Genomic DNA, 14,713 nt, shown 5'->3' on the forward strand with positions numbered 1-14,713 from the left:
CCACCTCTGACGCCATCTGCCCTTGCACCAGAAGAAAGGCTGTGGGGTTGGTGTGGCTGGAACAATTGATTTTTGCTTAGAGAGTCCTGGCCACACGCAGCAGGGGGTGTGTGAGGGGTGGAGGGGCAGAATGTGCTTCGGGATGGTGCCCACAAATTTTTCTTCTAGAGCTTTAGGTTGGAAGGGATGTTTAAAACCCACCCAGTGCAATCCCCCGGCAGTGAGCATGGACATCAACTCCATCAGGTTGCTCAGAGCCCCCTCCAACCTGATCCTGAATGTTTCCAGGGATGGGGCATCTCCCACCTCTCAGGGCAACGTGTGCTGGTGTCTCAGCACCTTCAAATTTCTTCCCAAGATCTGCTCTGAATCTCCCCTTTTTAACTTTTAAAACATGACCCCTTGCCCTATTGGAACAGGCCCTGCTAAAACTCTGTCCCCATCTTCCTCACCAGCCACCTTTAAGTACTAAAAAGCTGCAAAATAAGGCAACTCCCTGGAACCTTCTCCAGGCTGAACAACCCCAACTCTCCCAGCCTGCTTCGGTCCCTGCTTCTCGAGTCTTGCAAGCCAATACTCAGCTCAAAATGTGTGAAAAACACACCAATATGCGAATGTATCAAAAGCAGCGTGGCCAGCAGGGTGAGGGAGGGGATTCTGCCCCTCTGTTTCTCTCTTGTGAGACCTTGGAGTGTTGTGTCCAGTTCTGGAAACCTCAACATAAGAAGGGGCTGGAGAACAGGCCTTATGAGGAACGGCTGAGAGAGCTGGGGGTGTTTAGCCTGGAGAAGAGGAGGCTGAGGGGAGACCTCATTGCTCTCTCCAACTACCTGAAAGGAGGTTGTGGAGAGGAGGGAGCTGGGCTCTTCTCCCAAGTGACAGGGGACAGGACGAGAGGGAATGGCCTCAAGCTCCGCCAGGGGAGGTTCAGGCTGGACATTAGGAAAAAATTCTTCACAGAAAGGGTCATTGGGCACTGGCAGAGGCTGCCCAGGGAGGGGGTTGCGTCACCTTCCCCGGAGGGGTTTAAGGGACGGGGGTCCCTGCCACCGCTCGTCGCAGCTCCAGAGGCTCTTGCAATACAACCCGCATTGCAACTAGCACCGCATCGCCCTGGGGGACCGGCACTAAAGCGCTGTGAGCGCCCCGTGGTCCCCCGGCACACGCCCCCGCCATCAGCCTCTCGCCCCGGCCCGAGGTGCTTTGCGCTTATTTGCATCCCGCGGGGTCCGCGCATCCCGCTCTGCTCTGCCCCCCCGGTACCTCCTGAAGCAGCTCCCGGGTGGAAAAGGGAGGAAAAGGATAGAGAAAGGTGTGTACACCACAATGTCGGGCAGAAACGCCAACAAGAGTCTCGCCCTACCTTAAGAAAACTGGTAGTTCAGCGTATAAATAGGTGAGGCGGGGAAGGAAACGTCGTGCTCGCTTCGGCAGCACATATACTAAAATTGGAACGATACAGAGAAGATTAGCATGGCCCCTGCGCAAGGATGACACGCAAATTCGTGAAGCGTTCCATATTTTTTTTTTTCATTTTTTTCCTCCCAACCTTCGAACATCTTCTGCACAGGGGCAGAAACACAGGAATGGCCTCGAGGAGCGGCTGGAGAGAGCTGGGGGTGTTTAGCCTTGGGGAGAGGAGGCTGAGGGGAGACCTCATTGCTCTCTCCAACTACCTGAAAGGAGCTTGTGGAGAGGAGGGAGCTGGGCTCTTCTCCCAAGGGACAGGGGACAGGACGAGAGGGAATGGCCTCAAGCTCCACCAGGGGAGGTTCAGGCTGAACATCAGGAAAAAATCTTTCACGGAAAGAGTCACTGGGCACTGGCAGAGGCTGCCCAGGGAGGGGGTTGAGTCACCTTCCCTGGAGGGGTTTAAGGGACGGGTGGACGAGGTGCTGAGGGACATGGTTTAATGGTTGATAGGAATGGTTGGACTTGATGATCCAGTGGGTCCTTTCCAACCTAGTGATGCTATGATTCCTTGGGCTTGGATTGCCCCCTTAGCCAAGACTCTCGCAGTTCCCTGTTCTGTTCTCTCGCAGTTCTGTGACCAGAGCTACCCCACAGCCTTCTGTGTCAGTGGATCAGCAGCACTCGTCAGCCACAGCCTCCCAGGGAGCTGTGCCGCTGTTGGTGGTAACTCCTAAGGGGCTGTGGTATTCCGAGTTTTCCTAGAGAAACAGCAATCCATTATAGAATCATAGAATCTCTGTGGCTGGAAAAGACCTCTAAGACCATCCAGTTCAACCATTCAGCACCACTGTGCCTGCTGCATGTGAGCATTGCTTGGGTGACTTAAGTAACTACAAGGACTAGTTCTTGCTGAAGAATACTGAAAGCAGCTAAAATTTCTGGGAGTTCTGTAACCCACCCTCTTTCTCCACACTACAGTGTCTTGCTCTTGTGGGATTGAATACTGGCTGCCAAAAGAACAAGGGAAAACTTGGCAGAAACGGCAGCACTGAAGGCAGAGATACAACCCAAAGGTACTGACAGCCAAAACCTTCAGCTTTCTTTATTCAGAAGACGGGTGTAGTGAAGCATTGGATCAATAGCGACTTGTTGTCTTAAAGATCAGAAACTACTGTAGGAAAAATAAGAATTACTTTTGGAAGGTCTTTTATGAATAGGTAGCGCTTTCTTGGCTTTGGCATTGGGAATTTTGTTTCCACACGGGCTGAGTTCTGTGATGTGGTGTGTGCAGCTAAACAAGGTGGATGGGGTTTGGAAGAAAAAGCAGAACAGAAGCAGATGGTGAGGGGGAGAAAGTAAAAATAGGAAACATGAAGCAAATTTATCATTTGAGATGCTGTTCTCTAGTGAAAATGTGCTGGCTTCTTGGTTTGATCACTGTGTTTGATTGTTCCTTTTGACTTATTTTTTACTTCATTTTTTTCTGCATGAAAGTTTTTAATGCATGTTAGGTACTATGCAGCATAATTTAGTTGCTTTTTAATGTTAAAGAATTCTTAATTCTTTGCAGATATGACAATAACTTACATGAAAGATATGAAGCTCGTGTGAAAGAATTTAAATGTGATGAATCCTCCTCAGCAGTGATTGATAATACGTAAGAAATTCCACTGTGGGAACAAAGCCAAGTATATGGAAGATTAATTGGGACTAAGATAAAGCATGAAGCTGGTATCAAGCATATTAGAAGAAACATTATTAAACAGACCGGGTGTTTCAAGCTTGATGCACAGGATGATGAATCTTGAATGTGTTTGAAGGCCAGGCTGGAAAAAAACACCTGGGAATGAGTGAATTGGAGGTATGACTGAAACCAGTCACGAGAGTGTGGAATAGACAAAACCAAAACCATCCTGTTTGAAGGCTGGAAAACTGAGGAACTGGATAAAGGTCTGCCTGAATGAGAGAAGCCAGAAGAAGCAGCAGTAGCGCTTTCTTAATGTGATTTCTGTATGCCATGCTGATTAAAAGAACATAGTGAAAACTGCGAGGTCTCCATCTCCATCGCCGAGCTCTGCTTTTGTATTACTTTTCTTACACAGATCAAGATGCAATGAGCTATTGCTAGACTTCTATACAGCTCATTTTTCTTAAAACCACTTAGCATGTACCAGATACTGGTTTATATCATGAGGAGACCCAAACGACCGGGAGGTCAGTTTTGAGAATGAACATGCTTTCTGAAAGTTGCTGGAATTCTGTCCTGCGTGGCTGCTGTTGCCGCTCAGGAGGAGGCAGCGCACTGCACCTGGTGCCCTCGGATACATTTCTCTGCATTGCTATGGAGGAAAATGAACCTTAACCTTTGCCGAGCCTGGGGTACTGGCTTTGAAATGTCATTCCAAGTGGCAGCTGCTGCTGTTCACACTTAATTGTACCGGGAATGCACGGTTATTAAAGGACTGGAGTGAAACAGTTCAGGGGCAAAACATTAAGCTTATTGACACAGACATCCAAGTGGTAAAATCAGCATTAATGTAATTATTGGTAAAAGCGTTTCCTCGCTGTGTCTGGCACACAGCCAGAATTGGCTGAGGCATGAGAAATGCTCGCTGGCGAGCAGGCCTCCTTAGGGAGAGGAACAGGAAAAAACACAGATATGGCAAGATCCATTAAAGCGTTGGGGGTTTTCTTATCTAGCAATTCATTATGGAGAATACAGACACACACCTTTATTTTTAAATTGATGCCTTGAAAAGCCAGACTCAATAATTAATGCCAATTCGATTATTAAGTAAAGTCGGGCATGCAGAAGATCACTCCACCTAGTGTGTGGGCAGCTTCCAGTACCGTTCACAATGGTGATATACAGTTAAAGCACACATATTCATCACTTTCCTGGAACAGGTGTGTCTATTATAACCAGTTCCCAGAATTTATTTACCTAGGTTTCCTCCCCTTGGCGCACACGCTCTGCCCTCTGAGTGTCTTCCTCAAGGGTCTCTGGATGAAGGCTGTAGGTCTCCCTCTCAGCTGAACTTTTCAACTCTCCTTGCACATGCTCTTAAGACTCCTTGGGCACCTCTTCAAGGTCACATCCAGTCCTAGCTGGTTCTTTCTCTTCTCATTGCACTAGCCCTCGTTACCTGTCTTAATTAGATACAATCACATTCTTTCCCATTCTTTCTAACTGCAGCCTTGTTACAATTCCTTATTTAAGCACACGTATACAGGCACAGGATAGCTAAAAGTTATTGCTCAAGCTATTCCTACATTTTAGTACTAACCCCCCCAAATCTATACATAACATTCAAATATATAACGGGCTAGTAACTTAAAATCATAAAGTCACAGAATAGTTTGGGTTGGAAGGCACCTTAAAGATCATCTAGTTCCAACCCCCTGCAATAGGGGAGGTTTAGTCTGGACATTAGGAAAAAAAATTTCACAGAAAGGGTCATTGGCACTGGCAGAGGCTGCCCAGGGAGGGGGTTGAGTCACCTTCCCTGGAGGGGTTTAAGGGACGGGTGGACGAGGTGCTGAGGGACATGGTTTAGTGTTTGATGGGAATGGTTGGACTCGATGATCCGATGGGTCTTTTCCAACCTGGCGATTCTGTGATTTTTCCCTTCAAACTGCCGGGTTCAGCCCCAGCAGGGTGGGCAGCAGCCGCTCCTTAACCCGCTAACAGCACGGAAGGCGAGGCGCTGCCTTTTTATTTCAAAACTACGTGACAGAAGTAAACGTTGGTCCCCTCTCGCTTCTCCCAGAGGCTCGGGGATATCAAGACTAAACACGACCTTAAAAACAAACACCACCTTTCAGCGGTCATAGCGCGCCCCACCCGCCGCCTTCGAAGCCGCAGCCTGGAGAAGGGGGGGGGGGGGGCGGTGGCTATTGCGCGTCATCACCGCGCGACGGTCACGTGACCACGTTCGCGTCTCACGTGACAGTGTGCCCGTCGGTCACGTGACCTTGTTTATCTGCGGGACTTCCGGGACCGAGAGAGTGAGAGGGGCGGGTGAGGGACCGGGGAGAGACATGGTGGGAGGGACACGGTAGGAGGGAGGCACGGGCCTCAGGCAGGGCTGAGGGACACGGTGGGAGGGGGATACGGCCTCCGGTGGGGCTGAGAGACACGGTGGGAGGGGGATACGGCCTCCGGTGGGGCTGAGAGACACGGTGGGAGGGGGATACGGCCTCCGGTGGGGCTGAGAGACACAGTGGGAGGGGGATACGGCCTCCGGTGGGGCTGAGGGACACGGTGGGAGGGGGATACGGCCTCCGGTGGGGCTGAGAGACACGGTGGGAGGGGGATACGGCCTCCGGTGGGGCTGAGGGACACGGTGGGAGGGGGATACGGCCTCCGGTGGGGCTGAGGGACACGGTGGGAGGGGGATACGGCCTCCGGTGGGGCTGAGGGACACGATAGAAAGGACACGGGTCTCCGGTGGGGCTGAGGGACACGGTGGGAGGGACACGGGCCCCCGGTGGGGCTGAGGGACACGGTGGGAGGGACACGGGCCCCCGGTGGGGCTGAGGGACACGGTGGGAGGGACACGGGCCCTCGGTGGGGCTGAGGGACACGGTGGGAGGGGGATGCGGCCTCCGGTGGGGCTGAGGGACACGGTAGAAGGGACACGGGTGGGGCTGAGGGAGACGGTGGGTGGGGGACACGGGCCCCCGGTGGGGCTGAAGGACACGGTGGGAGGGGGATACGGCCTCCGCTGGGGCTGAGGGACACGGTGGGAGGGGGACACGGGCCCCAGCTAGGGCTGAGGAACACGGGGGAAACATGGGCCCCAGGCGGCGTAAGGCAGGTGCTATTAGGGCTGAGGAACCAGTGAGTGAGGGGGCAGCAGGGCTGCGGTTGAAGGAGCGGTGGGAGAGGGACCCCAGTGGGAGAGGGACCCTGGGGGCAGCGAGGATGAGGGAGCATGGTGGGGGGTTGAGGAGGGACCCCGGGGGCAGCGAGGATGAGGGAGCATGGTGGGGGGTTGAGGAGGGACCCCGGGGGCAGCAGGGTGAGGAGGGGACCAGGGGGCTGCGAGGCTGAGAAGCCCCAGACAGGGTGGGACACCTGGGGAGCTGAGAGGCCCCAGGCGGGCTGAAGCACCTGATGAGTGAGGGACTTGATGAAGGGTGAGGCAGAGGCAGCGGGGCTGAGGAACCAGTGAGGGAGATGGCACTGAGGGAGTGGTGGGAGAGGGGACCCCAGCGGCAGCAGGGCTGAGGGATTGGTGGGTGACAGTGGAAACAGGCACGTTACCAGAGGAGGTGGCAGTGGGTGAGGGTGGGGAGTGTGGCTGGGAGCCATCCTGTAGGGCTCTGAGCGTTACAGCCATTTGGTTCTTCGCAAGGGAGCCCGAGGCTGGTGGGGTCCAGCAGTTGGCATCTGCTGCAGTGACTCAGAGCACCCAGGTGTCACCTATTGCCCTGAGCTTTGTCCCACTCAATGTTCTTCCCTTTTTTTCCAGACTGACCATGTCCTTACCGACGAAGAGATGTGGGAGGCCCCCAGTGCTGTCTTTTTTGGAAAAGAAGAAAAGAAAGCAAAGTCTTGACAGAAGGAGGGGGAAAACAAGGATTTATGTGGGAAATCAGATTGACTGATGGTTGACACTTAAGGAAAAGTTGGATTTCAGAAATGACGCAGAAGTTGCAGGTTTTTTACTGGACTTGTGAGTAGATTTTTGCGATGCTTCTCCACTTCCTAACACCAAGTAAATAATCCTTGGCATTAATACCACCTGGGTGTTTTCTTTCTAGGTACAACAGCTGTGATCTGTTGTCAAAGGCTCATGTCCGTTCCCTTTCGGAAGGTGTGAGAAGAATTACTGTGAAAGAAGAAAGAGCATTATCAGGCAGCATGTCTTTAATAGCAGCTGATGGAACGTTAGTAGTGTTCCCCTTTCTATGTGAGGGGCAGGTGAAAGATTTTTCAGGATACTACTTGGAAGACTGTAGCTGACATTTAAAAAAACTGGGGTGGAAGTTACATGGATCTTTTAGAGCGAGTCCAGAGGGAGCCACAGAGATGATGGGGGAAGGGAAGCACCTCCCATATGAGGACAGGCTGAAAGAGTTAGGATTGTTCAGCCTGGAGAAGAGAAGGCTTCAGGGAGACCTCAGAGCAGCTTCCAGTGCTGAAAGGGGCTGCAGGAAAACTGAGGAGGGGCCCTTGATCAGGGAGTGCATGGATAGGATGAGGGAGAACAGTTTTAAGCTTAGGAGAGAATATTTAAATGACATCTTGGGAAGAAATGTTTTCCTTTGAGTGTGTTTAGACACTGGCTCAGGTTGCCCGGAGCGGTCATGGCTGCCCCATCCCTGGAGGTGTTTCAGGCCAGGTTGGATGGGGCTTGGAGCCCCTGATCCAGTGGGAGGCTGGAACTTGGTGGGCTTTAAGGTCCCTTCTAACCTAAACCATTCTATGATCCTATATAAGAAACAGGAAAGCACAGAGCTAATTTTATTAAAATGGATATCTTCTGTAGAACAGCTTATGTATTTGTATGGTTGTTTGTGTTGTTGAGGATATATGTTTCTAGACAAAATAGAAACAAAAGCTCTTTGCAGAAGAGATGTTTCAGCTTACAATTTGGGTTGTATTTGCAGGTATGGCCCTGATGAGCGGTTGACTAAAGGATCTGCTTGTTCTGACTTTGAAGATGGGAAAATTGTAACTGTGAAAGAGAAAGAGATGCCGCAGGACTGCTTATCAACAGAGATAGATGACACGTTAGTGATACTATGGTTTTTTGCATGTCTTTAAAATATTTTGCTTTGGTTTTATTATCAAATTTAATTCTGTTTACTAGTAACTCATGTCATTCATGCTCTGATTCGTTATCAGAAAGCATCTAGGTGCATAGTGGTTGGTCCAGAACCTGAGAGTGATTTTGGTTGTTAGGGCTACATACAGTAAACCTGCCTGTTCCGTGACTACCTTCCTTAGTTGTATACAGGACTCATGTGTGGTACAAGGAAATAGCTAGTACTTTATGCGTATTCTAGTCACTTGAGTAAGCAGTTAATTTTTACAGTAGTACAGTCTCCAGGCAAATGCAATCGTGTGTGCTTTAACCTTTCAAAAGAAAAATGTTTTGTTGTTGACTGAGTGATATTACATACAAAGTGATGTGTGAACCTGTCTAAAAAGAGTTCCCTGCTCAACAAGGCGACCACTCCATCAGTCGTCTGCTGATTTCTTTTACTGCAGTGTCATCAGTAACTGAGGGATTCACAGTTGAGATCAGAGGAGCCTCGAATAGGTATGCTTGTCCGTTACTCTTTGTTTAGGTTTCAATTACCCACAAGTACTCCTGAATAATTGTGATTTCGTCCATGTCTGAGTTATCTGACCTTTAAAAAACAAATTTATCTTTTAATGTGTGCAGGGGGATACTGAGGCCTTAGGACGTTACATTGCATGGTGTGTCCAAACCCCTCGCCAGTATGGTCAAGTACGTAATGCACATAGCATGTCTCTCTGAATCTCATTTTCTACTACAATTTTGCTTGTGACTTTCCTAATTCTTTACTTTTGGTTTTAGTAGGTGAACAAGTTGGGGTTTTGAAAGCAATTCTGTGGCAGGAAAAAAAAAATACCTGTGCTGATGAAGCTGACAAATTCAAGTGCATTGTTCAAGATAGCGCTTTCCTATGACAAAATAAATTTAGTTTGGAGTGCAGCAATAATTGAAATCCTGGGACTGATTTGATGAAGGTGAGACAGAGGGTTTGTTCTTAATTGCTTGCTTATTTTTGCTTCAGAGATGTAAGAAATACTGTGAAAAGGTGTTTGGTATGAGAAAAACTTCGTTACCCTAAAAGGTAAGGTACAGGATGCTTTTTTACAGTCTCACGATATTTATGTGAAGATGTTGAATCACATTGAATGTGGAAAGTGCTGGACAAATCATCAGGCATGTGTGCAGTGGTAATTGTGTAAAGCTAAGAAATGACAGCTGTCTCAGAACAAGGAGAGTTTTATGGCCCAGACATCCTAGAGCACACTGTGCTATTCCAAAGAACATTTACCTACCAGGAGTAGTTGTGTAGTCTCTTTCCGATGAAAATAATTGTTTTGTGTTTTGATATGTAATGTGTTTGGGCTTGTTTTTCATTCACAGTGCAGCAGGGAGGTAGAGCGATGGTGTTATTGGGGGATTCTTACAAGCTCCAGGTATCTGTACAGCAGTCAAGTGATGTGCCCAAAGTCATGTTGGTACCTGAACCTGGTGGGCAAAACTCTTAATTGTTGTAGAAAATAGTAGTTTTCCTTCAGAAAGGAACAGTGGTTATGTTAATGTATGCTTTTCTTTTTCTTCTTGTGTTTAAAGGTGTGGTACTGCACTTCCTGTTGAAGGGTGGAGATGAAGGCAGGTATTTCCTGCTTTCCTGGCAATTGAGTGTCATGTTTTCTTGTTGCTGTTACTATTTTGGGGCCCTACAGAGTGTGTCTTCGTTCTGTGCTGGTGTGTGAGGCCAGAAAAAGAACAAGGCCTTGTTGAAGGTGCTTTATTAGCAAATTCTGAATTAATAGTCATAAAGCATCTGTTCTATTCTAGGCCTTTTCCTGTCTAGTCTAGTTTTAGGTTGGCTAAACATGAACTGGTAAGGAAACATCAAAGATAATGGAGCCAGAACACGTAAACTCACTTGCTGTATCAGCCCCTTTCTTCTTTGGTTTTGTTTATTTTTTTGTCTTTGGAGTCTTGCCTGATGATGTCAGCTTTCAGAGGTTGCTGTTGTAGAGAATTAAGTTGATGGAGAAACAGTGAGGGAGTGAAGTAGCAAGGGTTTGTTTCGGGATCCCTGCTACGTGAAATGGTATGTTTTTTTTGAGTTCTGGCTATTGTGAAGCCTTGAGGTGTTGAAATAACATGGGAAGAAAAGAATTTACGTAAATATGATTTTAAAGTATTATTAGCAGGGCATAGCCAAAAGGAAGTGTTACTGAGCCATGCCCAGTTAGGTTCCTGAATGCATACAGTTCTTCTCTAATGCTGCTTCTGTTATTAACTTTCAACTTTAACACTGAGAATACTAAACAAGTTAGATTCAAATTATTTTTGTTTTATGTGTAACAAGTACAAAACTGTCAAAGCAGATCATAAAACATTTATTGTTTGTTTTTTTTTCTTTAATATTTATTTACCCTGACATTAAGGTTGAAGAATGGTGAGTCCAAGCAGTTAAATAGGGTTTTTTTTGAAGCAGCTTTGGGGACTTGGGATTCTTTTACTCCTGCAATATTTGAGTGACAGAGATTCAAAAACTTCTTTACCCTGACCTTTATTAACTAGACAAATCCTCTTGATTGAACTGACTTGCCTGAGATTTGGTTATAGAATGTATCAGGGTTTTTTTGCCTCGATTTACTAAGAAATTAAACGGAATACAGATACAAAATAAATACTCAAAAGCATTGTAGCAGTTCGATGAGGAAGACTGAAACCTGTCGGGTGAGTTGGTGTCTGTCACTAGTGAATGATGAGTTGGGAAGCCCCTACTGTGAAGGCAGACTGCAGCTTAGGTTCCTGTCTCCTAAAATGGTAGTGGCAAGGCCTTTATAACAACTTTTGCTGCATAGCTTTTCTTACAGCTTTTTTTCTGTATTTCAGGACTTCTCTTAAGTAATCTGTTGCCTGAGAAGTTGTACGTTTACTGCCCAGACAAGGCAGTCGTAAATTGTAATTCCCTAACATGGGAAGAAAATTAACAATCTTGAGGAAAAAGTCGAGCAGTGTGAACAGCTGAGAGGTTCCTTAGTAAGAAGGAAAATAAAACCTTAATTACTTATAAAAGGAAACACAGGGGAAAAAAAACCCCAAACACCACCCGTCCACCCCCAGCAAATCATCGTATGGGTACTTCACTAATGTCACTTTAAAACGAAGGTGTAACAGTGCTTTACCTGAGAGAATTGAGTGGTTAGTCCATGACAATTGAATATTTTATTTTAATGCTAGATGCTGAGCTGCATTTCACTATCGTGGAGCCTGTGTATATACCTTATGAAAGCATAAGATATTGGTCTGATTATATGTATTGCATGTGCAGAAGCACAAATGGAATTACTTTAATATTTTCCATTTTTTCCAAGTTAGAAGATTCTTTTAGGGCAAGGTACTTGCCTAGACATACTTTGTGACACAATGCAAACCTATTTCATATTTAGGTGTTTGAATGTCACATTATAACTGTTATCATTGTGTTACTTTTCAGGGTGACCAGCTAGAAGAAAACCAAGCTCTTGCTTAATAATACTGGGGCGAGTTTTGGTCCATTTTGATTTTGCTGTGAGGGTGTTGTGAACTATAAAGAATTACTGTAAGTTGTAGTATGAAATTCTGTGTTACTTGTTGAACGGCACATTAAACTTAATTACCTAAAGTTACATTGTATTATGTTAACATTAATAAAGTGCGTGAACTGGATTCTTTAACTGTGTAAGTCTGTACGTAGGACAGCAATAAGAAACAAGCCAGGATGCTAGTAAGTATAGCTCAGGCTTATTTAGAATGGATTAAACTTCTGTAGGTTGTGTTAATGAAAACATTCCTCACTTTTTATTTAAAGCTCAAAGGGTTAAAATAGAAACAACATTCTGGTAGCAGGTTTAGCATCTAGCATGCTTCCATCCTGATTGTATTTTTTTGGAATGCTTTTTCTTGGGGAACAAATCTCACATATTCCACATGCTGGAGGGTCTTCTTGAAGGTTACTAATGCACTTTAAAAAGATGGGTAAAAATACTGGGGACTGGAGCGTGTGCTGTTTTAGTGCCCTCTGAAAAATGAGCAATCAAGATCAGATACTGTGTCATTTATCTAACTGTATTTTGTTATTGAATTATTTGATCTCTTGCTTTGGCTTTTGATACCACAAAAGCTGATATAGGGTGCCTCTTAATTATTTTCTTCTCTAACAAATATGAAATAAGTGTGGAGTACTTTCAGTAACTGAAGTTCAACAGAATAGTGGTGACAGTTGTAGTTACTAAGTATGAGTAATCCTGGAAAGTTTTTAACTGAGAAACTGTGAAATTAGTGTGACTGTATTCAATGTATATTTGTTAGAAGGACAGAAACTACCTGTCTTCTGATTCTTTTTTTCTTTAACTACACACTTTGATAAGCATTTAGGTCTTGATCTTACAGTATTCAAGCCAGCTGGGTTTTCCCATCAACTTACACTAGAACAGCCTTTCACTATGGAGAAATTCCCCTAATTAGGTCATTATACTCAAAGTTCTTTTTTTTAATGAGCTACTTTACTTCACTTGCTATAAGAAACATCTACTCTTAAATATTCTTTTGTCATTTTTGAAGTATAAAAGCTCAATGTTACCTTATTACCAAGATATCATTTGCCCAATGTTGCACAGATAGTTCTCTTTTTCTAAATAAAGCAGAGAAGGTGGCTTGTTTGAAGCTTACTCAAAATGAAAACGCCACTTCCTGTGTCTTTGTGTTCTCTCTTCGCTCTTTACCTTTCAACTTCTTTAAGCAGTCATTCATGTAAGTGACGCGGTTTGGCTCACAGCGACACTATGACTCGTGACTCTAGTTCTCAGTGAAGTGTCTTTCAGCGCTCTCAGATTTTCTATTATCAGTAGCATCACAGTGAAAAAGGAAAAGGGCTCTGCCTTCAGTATCATCAGTTATGTTTTCCTCTGAAGTCTAAAGGATTAGCAGAAGAGTCTCCAGCTGTGGTAGCTTATTTTATCGGGGAGCTCTGCCCTTCAGTGGCGTTTGAGCACCATCTGGTCAGCCTGTTTGGACTCCTTCTTGTGCCTTTACAAATGGACACTGAAAATATATTAAAGACTTTTATTATTGTGGAAGTAAATGACTGCTACACATGCAGGATGTTTTGAGGTGCAGTCACTCCATGAAATTACAGGTAGAAAGATTATTCTTGATGCACAGTACTTGGGTACTGTATCATTCAACCCATGCTAATGCATTTCCCCCAAAACCTCCCATTAGACCAGCACTTTGTGCTGAAGTAAAGTTAAGACTTAAATATTTCCTTCTGTGCTGTCATAATATGCGTGGATGATATTTTCTTGGGTGGTTACATCAACATATGCTTTTGAATATCTGACTTCTGTAGAGCAGAATAGCATCATAAGTATTTTGCAGAACAGTGAATGTTAAAGATGCTGAAACAGGGTTCTTGCCTCTGCCAGCGATATGGAACGCATGATGCCTATTGTCCAAAGAGCCAAGCAAGTTTTTCTGCTCCTGTGTGTGGGAATTGCTGAACCAGAATCTGTTCAAATGACAGAACTATATGAAAATGTTTTCTCTATTGTTCCAATAATACCTTAAGAATATACACCTAGAAGAAGCAAAATAGTTAGTGGGGTTCTTGGCAAAGCTGAGTACAGGTTTCTGACCCAAGTACCCAAGTGAAAATTAGGACATTTATTGTATGGCTTTATAGCAAGAGGCAAGCAGTGGCTGTAAAAACACAGAATTGTGTTGGTTTGTGTTAGATTTATGGTAAAGCCATATTATAATGAAATATTTTGAAATGTAACTTTCAGTATGTAACCTGGGAAACTTACATCCAAATAAGGGCAGGTTCTGTGCTGGAATTTAAATTTCAAACCATTAGCTAAAGAACTTAAGTTACAATGCACCAGTTTTCATACTGCTAAGCTTGTATCCCATTGTTTTTCCTTCTCAAGAAGTAGCTTTATAAAATCTTAATAATTATGTTTGTGCTCTTACCTATTAACTAGAAAACTTCATATGTTTTGTTCAGGAGGGTTGGTCTGTTGTATATTGTGATTTCCTTTTGTAGTAAAAAGCCTACAAAATGTGAGAAAAAAACATTTAAAATGGCTCTTGGAGCCATAAAAGTAGTTTCGTAGGTCATCACAGACACCCCTTGTTGGGGGATAGAACTGAGATGAGACAGACTGGAGTAGATTACTCTAAGAAATAAGTATTTCAGTGCTCTGTTTCCCTACCACTTAGAATGGCTGTTTAATTCTTCCACTCTTTTCTTATATCGAATGTCTGTCTTTAAGGCTTGATAATACAGTCAAGTAGGAAGCAAAATGCTGCACCAAGACATGTTATTTAAGAGTAAAACAGGGTTGCAGGAATCTGAGCTAAATCTGCATTCTTCAGGCTTAGCAGATCATCTTGTTCAAGCTGCTTCTTTCTCCTTTTTTTTTTTTTCTTTGTGGTAAAATAGGAGTAAATTCCAAACTTAACTTCTATAAGGCATGATTGCTTGCTGTAGAAAGATTTAATAGTAGGAATACTAGCATAAG

At 45.2% G+C, this 14,713-nt stretch overlaps 1 long non-coding RNA gene and 1 other non-coding gene across 10 annotated transcripts; both read left to right on the top strand.

Moving 5' to 3' along the window:
* The first annotated feature begins 1,418 nt into the window (after positions 1 to 1,418).
* Positions 1,419 to 1,525, top strand: LOC138729076 (U6 spliceosomal RNA). The gene has a single exon (XR_011338824.1). It is a non-coding gene; the product is annotated as a U6 spliceosomal RNA (small nuclear RNA).
* Positions 1,526 to 5,395: 3,870 nt separating this feature from the next.
* Positions 5,396 to 11,858, top strand: LOC138729025 (uncharacterized). 9 transcript variants are annotated; one of them, XR_011338813.1, is made up of 7 exons: positions 5,396 to 5,434; positions 6,891 to 7,094; positions 7,183 to 7,308; positions 8,032 to 8,154; positions 8,636 to 8,687; positions 8,814 to 8,879; positions 8,970 to 11,858. It is a non-coding gene; the product is annotated as an uncharacterized lncRNA (long non-coding RNA). The 9 variants fall into 9 exon arrangements; XR_011338819.1 differs by having other exon boundaries at positions 8,032 to 8,879; positions 8,970 to 9,801; positions 11,647 to 11,858; XR_011338814.1 differs by having other exon boundaries at positions 8,032 to 8,879; positions 8,970 to 9,656; positions 9,759 to 11,858.
* The last annotated feature ends 2,855 nt before the right edge of the window (positions 11,859 to 14,713 follow it).

The sequence above is a fragment of the Phaenicophaeus curvirostris genome, chromosome 19 (genome assembly GCF_032191515.1).
Source record: "Phaenicophaeus curvirostris isolate KB17595 chromosome 19, BPBGC_Pcur_1.0, whole genome shotgun sequence".
Taxonomy (NCBI): domain Eukaryota; kingdom Metazoa; phylum Chordata; class Aves; order Cuculiformes; family Cuculidae; genus Phaenicophaeus; species Phaenicophaeus curvirostris.